The sequence below is a fragment of the Heloderma suspectum genome, chromosome 3, assembly GCF_057233095.1.
Source record: "Heloderma suspectum isolate Gila_16-S chromosome 3, 16-S_ref, whole genome shotgun sequence".
In the NCBI taxonomy this organism is placed as follows: domain Eukaryota; kingdom Metazoa; phylum Chordata; class Lepidosauria; order Squamata; family Helodermatidae; genus Heloderma; species Heloderma suspectum.
In genome coordinates this window covers 222,726,067-222,738,113 of record NC_139460.1, presented here as the reverse complement: position 1 = coordinate 222,738,113, position 12,047 = coordinate 222,726,067, and positions in this window count along the sequence as shown.

Below are 12,047 nucleotides of genomic sequence, written 5' to 3'. Positions count from 1 at the left end.
AGTCTTCAGCAAATGGACTTTTGATCAGCCCCATCAACACTTTTAAAAATTGTGAGCTCTGTATGCTCAGTGACTTTGGGCCAATCCCAGACTCTCAGCCCAACATACCTCACAGGGTTGTTGTTGTGAGGATAAAATGGAGAGGAGAATTATGTACACCACCTTGAGTTCCTCCAGGAGGAAAAGAGGCAGGATATAAATGCAATAAATAAATAAATAGATAAATGTGGTTTTTTTGCTGCTTTATTTTCTCCTGTATATTTCTGTGGTGATTTGATAATCTTACAGTAAACTAGTGATACACAGATGAAATCTTGCCACAGTTGTGGCATTACTTGGTTATTTCTATAGCTGGAACAAACTTTTTAAATTGTAGCATGTGAGTTTTGATTTGAGTTCCAATTTTGAGAACAGAATTTGGCAGTTCTGAACTAAATATAAATTGGACATCATCTATCAAATACTGACAGATACGGATTAGCACTGCTTCCAGATACTGCGGCAACATCTTTCCATGCGAAACCTGGATACAGATTAGGGATGTCAGAGAATTCCACCATGGATCTTGGTGAGGCCGAATGCCAGTGCATTCGGCCCCCCCGAACTCCATGGCGGAACGGCCTGCCACCCCCTGCCCCCCCACAGATCCCCCCCGAGGATGAGACTTACCTGAGGCAGATCTTCTGGGCAGCGGCGGTTCCAGCAGTGGCGGCGGTGGCGGCGGTGGCGGCGGTGGCGGCGGCAGCGGCGGCTGCGGCGGCTGGTCTTCCGACTGGCTGCCGCTGCCGCCATTCGCAGTCTTGTAAAAAAAACAAAAAGAAACAAAAAATGACGTGATAGGCTACGTAAAGATTTACGTAGCCTATCATGGCTGGGTTTAAAAAAAAACGCATACGCAAATGGCGGCGAATACAGTCTCTAGCTCAAACGAATACAGTCTCTAGCTCAAAGAATATTAAAGACTACTATAAAACTAAAGCCAGAAACTTTTTTATTGGGGCTAACAGATAAACACGTAAAAGAGAAGGGGGGAACCCTCTTTCTCTATATGGCAATGGCTGCAATGTTATTGTATGCACAAAAGTGGAAGAATGAAACAATACCAACTGTGAGCGAGTGGATCATGAAAATGATGGAGCTGGCAGAGATGGCAAAACTTACTATTTATTTAGATTTAGTAATCAAAGAAGGGTCAACAACTGAATTTATGTTAGATTGGAAACCTTTTATAGAATTTGTACAAGAAATGGAGAAAAATGATATCTATGTATGTGGATTTTGAACTTTGAGATGGATGATTCTCTTGTTGTTGTTGTTGTTGTTAAAATTAGGAGAGAAATGAGATAAAGTCTGTGAACTCAATGTATGATATACAACTAAGATAAAAACTAGAGAATAATAATGAGCACTTGTTGTGTAAGGGGAGCCAAAGGGAGATATCTTACAAGCTTAAGAGATATTTTAGTGTGTGTGTATTGTGTGTTTATGTTGTTGTTGTATTTTTTTTGTTGTTTTTTAAAAAATAAATAAAAAATATTATATCAAAAAGAATTTATGACAATCGTAAGTTGCATATTCTGCCGCATTAGTAAGCACCAGGTTGTATTGCTATGATGAAATAATTAACATCATTTCTTTTAAAATTGACTTCCAAGAGCAATGGGTTTCTCTGCTGTCATCTCCATGCTTGCCCAGGTTTCTCCAAACGAGCCAGCAATTAATTTGAAAGTGCCTGAACTCAGGCCCAAAACAGAGCTAGGAGGGGATATAACTGAAAGCAGCTGAGCATGCATTAGCTGAGCTGTGTTACAGGAGGCTAAGAGACATGATACGTTTGTCCCAGAAGGCAAACGCAATTCTGAGGAGCTTTACGTTTGGCGTAGATGTTCTCTGTTTCTCATGGTCAGCCATTCCAGCTCTCCGGCTTACCACACAAATTAGGCAGCTTCCCACCAATAGGGATGTCAGAGAATTCCGCCATGGACTGAAATGGGATCGAATTCCCTTCAATCTGTGCAACGGAATCCTCTGTGGAACGGCACCACGAGGTCCTGCGGAGCCAGCAGTCATGCGGCTTTTTTTTGGTCATCTGCACAGAGTCGCAAAATTTTTGTAAATAAAAATGTGAGGTAGTATATTTCGATAATACATACGTCACTTTAAAAAAAAATGAATTGTGCTCACCGCCTTGTTTGTGGGTGTTCTTTTTCAATTGAAATCCCCCCTCTCCCTTTACTTTCAGCCAAAACACTTCCTCCTCCTCGGGGCTTCCCAAAACAAGGCTGACCTAGGTGTGCCTGAGCGATGCACTCTTTGTTTAAAGCAACGCTGTTTGAAAGAAAGAAAGAAAAAACCTTTTAAAATGACCATGCCAGTCTGGAGCCCTGCACAAGGTATTATTCCCCCTGCTAGTCTTTCTATTTCCACAACCAGCCTTGTTGGTGATGTTGTGAGGCTAAGATGGAGAGGAGAACAAACTCTGTGCATGTCTACTCAGAAGTAAGTCTTACTGAGTTCAATGCAACTTATTCCTACACATGTCAGCACCCCACTAGCCCCCAGCTCAGCTTTGTATTTCCACATCCAGCTCATAGCAAACCTCCTGTTAGTTATCTCACTGCGTGACTTTGGGATGGACTCTCACCACTACACAACACTTCTGTTATATGAAACTCATGAAGAAAAAGAGACAGTATAATGGAAAGTTCTTTCTGAAGCAGTCACACTTGCACAAATGCAGCATGAAGGGAAAGATCAGCAACCTTCTCTTTGTTTGAATAAAAAGCACACTCTGCACACCTAGGTCAGCCTTGTTTTGGGAAGCCCAGAGGAGGAGGAAGTGTTTTGGCTGAAAGTAATTACTGCATGTCTCAGGGCAGGGGAAAAAATACGTAAATATCAACAAAAAATAGCCTTTCCTATGGAAATTATGCAGAATTATGGCTGTCGGTATGGATTTATCTTCGTAATTCTTGGAGTGGAAAAAAAAGAGGAGAATTCTGGGGGCTTGCGAACGACAGTACGGAGCACTGGCTGCAAACTGCGGAAGTCAAGCGGCACGGAAGGTACACAATTCCTACATCCCTACCCGCCGATGGCCACAGACTGCTTTTCTTTAACGCTTTGTTGTGGCCTAGAGATAAATCAGCAACGATGAAGAGATGAACCACTGCACCACAACAAATCACCCAAATGGTAGTTAGTGCTATGGGGGAGAAACTGAAAGCAGCCTCTTTGTCAGGGGTAGGGATGTGCGATGCAGGGGACTCTGCTCAGTTTAAGCCTGATGCATTGCCACAGCGTTTCCAGGCATGGAAACGGGGACAGGCTGCAGTGGATTATTTTTCCCGATTCCAGGGAAATTTTGCACATATCCCCTCCCCTCAGGTTCCGTCCCTTGAGCATAGTGTAATTTGCACATGTTTTATTTTGTTTTATTTGGATCCTGAAATGTGCTCAGATGCTGTCGAATTTTTAAAAAATGTATGTCCTCTCTTGCGCAACTGCACACAACTGCGGATCCACCAGTCTGCCATGTAGTCCCGCAGAGGCATATTTCCCTCTCGTCAATGTCCTTCTCAGTTTCATCCTCTTCCTTTAGCCCATCAGAGCCATATTCCGTACTTGTCAAAGGATGTGTCCATCTCCCCCCCACACCTCCTCCCTTTCCTTGGGAAGTGCTGCCTCAGGGAGCCGGGAAAAGGGCATTGAGGCTACATCTGTGTTAGAAGCACTTGCTGGAGACCGAGGCAAGTGTGCAATGGAAGCAGCGTGTCCCCAAGGGTCGGTTCAGCACTTCAGGCCTTGAGGGTCAGGCTGCTAAGTGAGCTCTCTGGTCCCCTTTTCCTGACCTGTCAGCATCAAAGTGTGCAGAAATCACCCACTGACAGATCAGGAAAAGGGGACCAGAGGGCCCACTTAGCAACCTGTGGGGACTGGGTCTGTGCGGGGTCACGGGGAGCCAACAGTATCCCTGGACCACACAAAGTTGCCCACCCGTGCTTTCTGTGTGGAGGCCCTGTGAACTGGGCCTGAGCCTCGACCTTCCCTGTGTTTATGGTTCCTACATATTCCATCCTGGGCAACTGTTCCATGTAGGGATATACGAAAGTTCCACCACGGAAATCAGTGGCAGAATGGCCCCCCACCCTCCCGCCCCCCCCGGGATGGGACTTACCTTAGGCGGATCTTCCTGGCGGCGGCGGCTCCGGCGGCGGTGCGGCGGTGGGGGTGGGCGATCTTCCGACCGGCTGCTGCCGCCGCCATTTCCAGGTTAAAAAAAAAAAAGTGATAGGCTACGTAAATGTTTACGTAGCCTATCACAGCTGATTAAAAAATCAACAACAACAACATGCATACACAAATGGCGGTGCCCATGGGCGCCACCATTTGCGTTCCTTATTTTGGCACGTCTTAGTCTACGTAAACATTTACGTAGACTAAGATGGCAAAAATAAGGGGAATGCAAAAAGCGTAGCGTCTACGCTATTTGAGTTCTCCTTATTTTCGCCATCTTAGTCTATGTAAATGTTTACGTAGACTAAGACGTGCCAAAATAAGGAACGCAAATGGCGGCGCCCAGGGGCGCCGCCATTTGCGTACGCGCATTTGTTTGTTTTTTAAATCAGCCGTGATAGGCTACGTAAACATTTACGTAGCCTATCACGGCTGACTGCAGGGACACAAACGGCGGCGGCTATGGCCGCCGCCATTTGCGTCCCTGCTAGCCAGCGGCCGGATGTCCAGCTGCTGGCGGAGCCGGCCAGCGGCTCCACAGAATGCCTGCGGAGCGGAGCCAGACAGCCAGGATTCAGGGGGGGAGGAACGGAACGCCTCCCCCCAGCATCAACATAATCCGTGAACAGGTAAGTGACTTTCGTACATCCCTAGTTCCATGGTCCCTTTCTCGCTAAAGCTGAACGTGAGCCACAGGCCCTGGGAGGCTGAGTGTGCATTCAACACATGAAGTGGTTTGCATGGGCACCTCTTTGGACTAACCAAAAAGCCTCTCCTGCTGTTGTGAACTCTCGAAGTGCACTCTTAAAGAAGGGGCTTCTCAATGTCCAGAACTGGTAGAAGCAGAAAACACTGATATTCAGATGTATATAAAGACTTACTTACTCACAGTGTATGAGCCAGTGCAACTGCATGACAGAAGCTTTGTCTGGCAGCACCCAGAGTGGCTGAGGGGTGGGCCTGGCTCCACCCACTTTTGGCTCTGGCCACTCTCCTGCTGCCAGGTGGCCCTGTCAGCATTCTCCCGTGGGAACGTGGCCCTCAGATGGAAAATGCTTCTCAGCCCATTTTGCCAAGACGATTCAGTCACATGGCATCTGAAGCCACAACAAAGCTTCGCACAGATGCTTCTTGCCTCCAACTCAGCCCCTAGGCCCAAGGCAAAGTTTTCTGCAATCCAATCCCTGTTTATATTTCCTCATTTGTAATAATAGTACAATGTAGCTGGTACATAATTTGTATTGTCTTCCTAAATTCATTGTCTCACTTGCAGCTTATTACATCCTAGAGCTTCCACAGCATCTGTTCAGGATCCAAGCTCTAGTGGACAACCAAGGGCAGGTGAGCAAACAGCTTTTCTTCCATTGATCCCTTTGATTGCATTATGATGATTTCCCCTTGATGTTCCACTAGCAGGTTAAGAGCTTGTGTATTAAGTTGTTCTCTTCTTCTTTTTTTGAGAATACTTTTTATTTATTTTGTCTTTATAAATGAAATAAACAATACCAACAACCTGATCAATAACTACAATTTCCTAAGGAAAAGGGGGGGGGGATTTTTCCCTTTCTTTTTTAAAGGGTTAAATTTAAACTCCAATACACATGGGCTTCGGATCCCATTCTAATTTAGAAACTATACCTATAACATTAACAATATTACAATTTAATAATCATCCTTACATTTTAATATCATAACATCAGTCTTATAGCAAGGAAGCAGGCCTACAATTCATTCCCAGCAACCATATATTGCCCTTAAGTTAGAATATAATAGTAATAATAAAGCTTAACAGTTTAACCAACCACAAATCTTACTTAGTAGTCTTGTACTAATGATAATAATAGTAATAATAATAACAGCAAAAAAATGAAATTATAATGTTCTATAATAATAAAGCTTAAACTTTACGACAGTCAGTAATATATTTTATGCTAGATATGTAAATGAGTTTGCACATTACACCCTCAAACAATATATTTAAATATAGCATATCATATCCATTTTTGAGAAAGAGAATTTAAAGAAAAATAAAAAAGAATGAAAGAACGCAAATGAATGTATGTATAATCAGTTAGCTCTGACCTAGCCTGAATCATGCAGACTAAACATAAACAGTTAACAAAACTTGTTTAAAGATTCCAGTTCATGGGGCTGGAACTCATGCATTTTTACATTCAGCCATGCCTCTACCATTTCATGATTTAGGAACTTCTTCATCTCTGACCTTCAGAAACAATGCAAAATGTAGCAAGACATTTTAAGTGATATTGTAAGTTCATTTGTTTTGCCACATTTTTCGCCTTGATGAATTGCCTTCTTTTATCAGCCACCTCTTTGATGTAATCCGGAAATAACATAACTTTATCTTGTTTCCAAAAAAGATTTCCACCCTCTCTTGCCAAACGCAAGATATAATTCTTTGCGGAGATTCTTGCAAATTGGACTATAATTATATAGACAGTACCTTTAGCATTTGGCACATGAAATGCCTGCTCAACATCAAGTCAATAATCAGATGGCACAGGGAGTATCTCATGCAAAAACCTGTCTACCAAGGTAGGCAAATTTACATCTCTAGGCAGATTTTTAATACCTATAATATGTACATTGGATCTCCGCATGAAGACGTCCAGTTGGAAAATTCTGACAGATAAATTTTTGGAAAAACCTTGTGTCATAGTTTCGTTTGTTATCAGCCTATCTTGCAGCTCATTAACCTTTGCCTCCATTTTTCGCCAAGAAGTGTTGATAAAATCCACAGCTCCTTGCAGGGTGGTGGTGGAATTTTGAATTGAATCCAACCTCTTAGATTGCTTAGATTCAAACATATCTTGCAGGTCCTCAGATATTCTCAAATATTATTGATATTTCTTAAACCATCCCTCAGATGTTGTTGATGTTTCTTCATATATTACAATGGAACATGTCAACCCTGTTTTCTCCTATTAGATAGGGATGTCAGAGAATTTTGCCACGAATCTTGGGGAGGCCAAATGCCAGCGCATTCGGCCCCCTGAAATTGGTGGCGAAACGGTCTGCCACCCCTCCGCCCCCCCAGGACGGGACTTACTTTGGGCGAATCTCCCTGGCGGCGGCGGCGGCTCCAGCGGCGGTGCGGTGGCGGTGCGGCGGCGGCTGCGGTGGCCGGTCTTCCGACTGGCTGCCACCGCCACCATTTCCAAGTTTAAAAAAAAAGAAAAAGTCATAGGCTACGTAAAGATTTACGTGGCCTATCACGGCTAGATTTTTAAAAAACATTGTGATAGGCTACGTAAATGTTTACGTAGCCTATCACGGCTGAGTGAAAAAACACAAAAATTGCGCGAACGCAAATGGCGGCACCCATGGGCGCCACCTTTTGCATTCCTTATTTTGGCACATGTAGTCTACATAAACATTTACGTAGACTACAGTGAAAATAAGGGGAACGCAAATAGCGTTCCCCTTATTTTCGCCGTAGTCTACGTAAATGTTTACATAGACTACACGTGCCAAAATAAGGAACGCAAATGGCGGTGCCCATGGGCGCCGCCATTTGCGTATGCACGGTTTGTTTGTTTTTTCACTCAGCCATGATAGGCTATGTAAACATTTATGTAGCCTATCACGGCTGACTGCAGGGATGCAAATGGCGGTGGCTACGGCCGCTGCCATTTGCAGACCCAGCCTGCAGGATTCGCGGCGGGAGGGACAGGGCGCCACCCCCCGGCCAGAATTTTGGGGGGAGGGATAGAGCGCCTCCCCCCCACCACCGTGAATCAAATTTCAGTTCAGGTAAGTGACTTTCGTACATCCCTACTATTAGATGGGAGTTTCAAAACAGCTTTTTGCGATGTTTACACTCTGGGAGGGTAATCTCGGAATCCAACCCCCTCACTTCTTCATGGAGAGTACGTTTCTCCAAGATCTCATCCACCTGCTGCCTTGCTCCCCCTTTTAATTCCAGGGGGGGAGACAAAAAGGTTTTTCAACCTTTTAAAAAGTTGTTTGAGCTTTTGTACATTTTGGATGCTCCGCAGAATGCTGCAAGGGTGACATTGGTTTCAACCGGAAGTCTATTAAGTTGTTCTCTTAGTGAAGGTGGATCGGATCATTAATATTGTAAGGTATGATACAGAACAATTTTGGCTGGCTTAATCCCAATGGATGAATAAGATAGAAGTCTGTAGGATAAAAGCCCTTTGCACTGTGAGACTGAAGCTGCAATCCATGCACACTTATCTTGAAGCAAGACCCATCATGGAACTGGTTGAATGTTTATCCTGTAATTTTAATCTATGATATTTTATATTGTATTTTCTGTTGTATTTTTGTGGTTCCAATTTTGTGAATGGCCCAGACAGCTTCAGCTGTTGGGTGGTATGAAATGAGATAAAAATAAACTTAACGGCGCTTGCATCTGCATTAGTGCAGATAGGAATGTGCTGCACGGCTTATTTTACTGATTTTGATAAATTCCTGAAATCCTTGTTGAAACTTGCAGCTCCCATCCCAGTGGCCAGTATCAGAACAGAACTTGATGCAATGCTGCCCCAAATGCGCATTTGCATTGTATGGCTGTTTTTGCAGCAAACTTCCAGGATCCTCAACAAATGTTTTGGGGAGAGCTGAAGTCCTGAAATCAGAGCTTTTGGCTATTTGCACTTTCTAAAGTATCAAAAAGTTTCTATTTGTTGCGAAACAGCTCTTGTTGTAAGGCATTTCTGTCCCAAAGATGTCAGAATATGATGTCGGTGAAGTAGTCAGTATATTAAAAAATAGTGTTAAAAACACTGGTAGGAAGCAGGCATTATGAACATGGCTGAACAGAACTCGGCAAGCAATAGTTTGAAAAGTTCACAAGAGTGAATAGACTTTCAAAAGTCAATAAACCAGTTTTGTTTGAAAGCCTTTCAGGAAGAATCATTTGATTTCATCTTCAAGCCAAGAAAAAAATCTGATAATGCTCCTAACTAGCTTTTATAACTAAACTGCTTTTCTAGATCGTTCATTTTCACATCCTCAGCTGGCAACACAGTTCACCTGGGTTCCTTTTGGGTGGGGCAGACATGAGAAACTGCCATGATGAGTGGTGATCAATTGTTGGCTGGTGAACCATGCCAAAGAATCCATACAGAAGAGAGTTTCTGGTGTCCAAGAATTTTTGTTTTTCTTGAGTCATCAGATAAGTCATGGATTGGGACCCACACTTAGCAAAGATGTTCCTCATATTACACTGCATCAGATCCCCATCATATTATATTTTTTGTTGCTGTATTTTCTCCACACTGTCATTCTCAGAAATGTACATTCCTGTGATTATCCTAACTAGCTGTTATAACTAAACTGCTTTTCTAGATTGTTCATTTTCACATCCTCAGCTGGCAACACAGTTCACCTGGGCTCCTTTTGGGTGGGGCAGACATGAGAAACTGCCATGATGAGTGGTGATCAATTGTTGGCTTTCTCAAAAAAGCTGAACAGGAGTCCGCAAGGAGACGTGGGTGCATTCAACATTTGAAGCGGTTTGAATGAACAGCCCTTTGGGCTATGCAGAAATCATCTCCTGCTGTTGTGAACTCCTGAAGTGCACCCTTAAAGAAGGGGGCGTCTCAATGCCTAGACCTGATAGAAGCAGAAAATATTGATATTCATATTTACATGAAATCTCCCTTACTCACAGAGTTGGAGAGACCATTGTAGGCCAGCTAGTCTAGCCCCAGCTTGGTACTAGAAATCCAGAGCTAGACTGCCCCCAAAAGATGGCTGCCCAGCCTCTGCCTGAAGACCTCTAGCGGGGGAGACGCCATCAGACCCCTGGGTATTCCAGTGTCAAATCGATTTACGGTTAAGACCTTTCTCCTAATGTTCAACCAACATCTATCATCCTGTACTTTAAGTAGGGATGGCGGAGAATTTCTCCCCGAAACTTCAGGGGGCCGAGCGCCAACGTGTTCGGCCCCCCGAACACGTTTCAGGGAGAAATCCTCCGCACCCCCCCACACCCCGCACACACACCCCGGGACGGGACTTACCTTCGCTGAATGTCCCTCCCGTCAGCGGGTCCAGCCGGCGGTTCGGCAAGTATTTGAGCGGGGCTGGAGCGGCAGCCGGTCTTTTGACCGGCTGCCGCCGCCGCCATTCCAATAAAAGAAAAAAAAAACGCCCCCGTGATAGGCTACGTGATGATTAATGTAGCCTATCATGGCTAGATTTGCAAAGTCAGCCGTGATAGGCTATGTAAATCGTCACGTAGCCTATCATGGGTGACTTTAAAAAAAAAAAGCGCATACGGATAATGGCGGCCCCCATAGGGAGCTGCCATTCCCGTTCCTTATTTGGTCGCTGTAGTCTACGTAAACATTTACGTAGACTACAGCGACTAAATAAGGAATGCGAATGGCGGCTGACTTTGCAGATCTAGCCGTGATAGGCTACGTTAATCATCACGTAGCCTATCACAGGGGCGTTTTTTTTAAACAAAAAAAAACAATGTAGTTCGCGGCCGGGCGAGGCGGGAAGCCTCCTCCCCGGCCTGAATTTCGGCCAGGCGAGGCGGGAAGCCTCCCCTCCGGCCTGAATTTCGGCCGGGGCGAGACGGGAAGCCTCCCCCCCCAGCCTGAACTTCGCGGGGGGAGCAGCGAAGCGCTTCCCCCCCACCGCGAACAAGCTTCAACGAAAGGTAAGTGCCTTTCGTCCACCCCTACCTTTAAGCCCATCAGATTGAAGAATGCTATGGGGAGCAGGAGAGAACAAGACTTGGCCCTCCTTTGTGCAAGACCCCCTTAGTGGTTTCGAGTCTTCAGAGTGTTTGACCGGTTTTATTTCAGTCAGCCCTTTCTGCCACCCTGCTAAGCCTTCTGGTGTTATTATAAGCATATTGCTGATGCAAGCCTGGTGCAGAGAAATTACCTAAAGCCTCTTCAGGTGCAATCTGATGGCCACTATTCAGCAGCTAGACAGGCATAGGATACGTCGGTTTCCAGGAAGTGACCTTGGAGCCCACTCTCCAAGGGCAGTTCCCTGAGAACTGACCTTTCCCCCCTTCCTAGGGATGGCAAAGAATTTCGCCACGGATCTCGGTGAGGCTGAATGCCAGTGTATTCGCCCCCCTGAAATCTGTGGCGGAACGCCCTGCCACCCCCCTGCCCCCCCGCGGATCCCCCCGGGACAAGACTTACCTGGGGCGGATCTTCCGGGCGGCGGCGACTCCAGCGGCGGCAGCAGCTGGTCTTTTGACCAGATGCCACCGCCATTTGCAGTTTTTGTGTGTGTGTTTTTTTACAGAGACATGATAGGCTACGTAAGTTTTTACGTAGCCTAAGCGTCTGGGTAAAAAAAAAAAAGCATACGCAAATAGCGGCGGTGGCAGCCGGTCGGAAGACCAGCCGCCGCCACCGCCGCCACTGAAGCCTTAGGTAGAAACTTACATAGCCTAAAACAACTGGGTTAAAAAAAAAAAGGCGTACGCAAATGGTGGCGGCTATGGCCGCCGCCATTTGCATTCCTTATTTTCGGCCGTCTTAGTCTATGTAAATAATTACGTAGACTAAGATGGCGAAAATAAGGAACGAAATGGCGGTGGCCGTAGCCGCCACCAGTTGCGTACGCGGTTTTGTTTTTTCCACAGAGCCCTCCATGGCTGGAAATCCAGCTGCGGACGGCTCTGGCCTGGCTGGGCCTGGCTGGCTGCTCTGCGGAGCTGCCGCGGAACACAGCCAGCCATGGAGGATTCTGGGGGGGAGGAATGGATCACCTCCACCCCCGTCCAGGATTCCGGGGGGAGGGACGGAACACCTCCCTCCCACCATCAACATAATCCGCGAAATGTA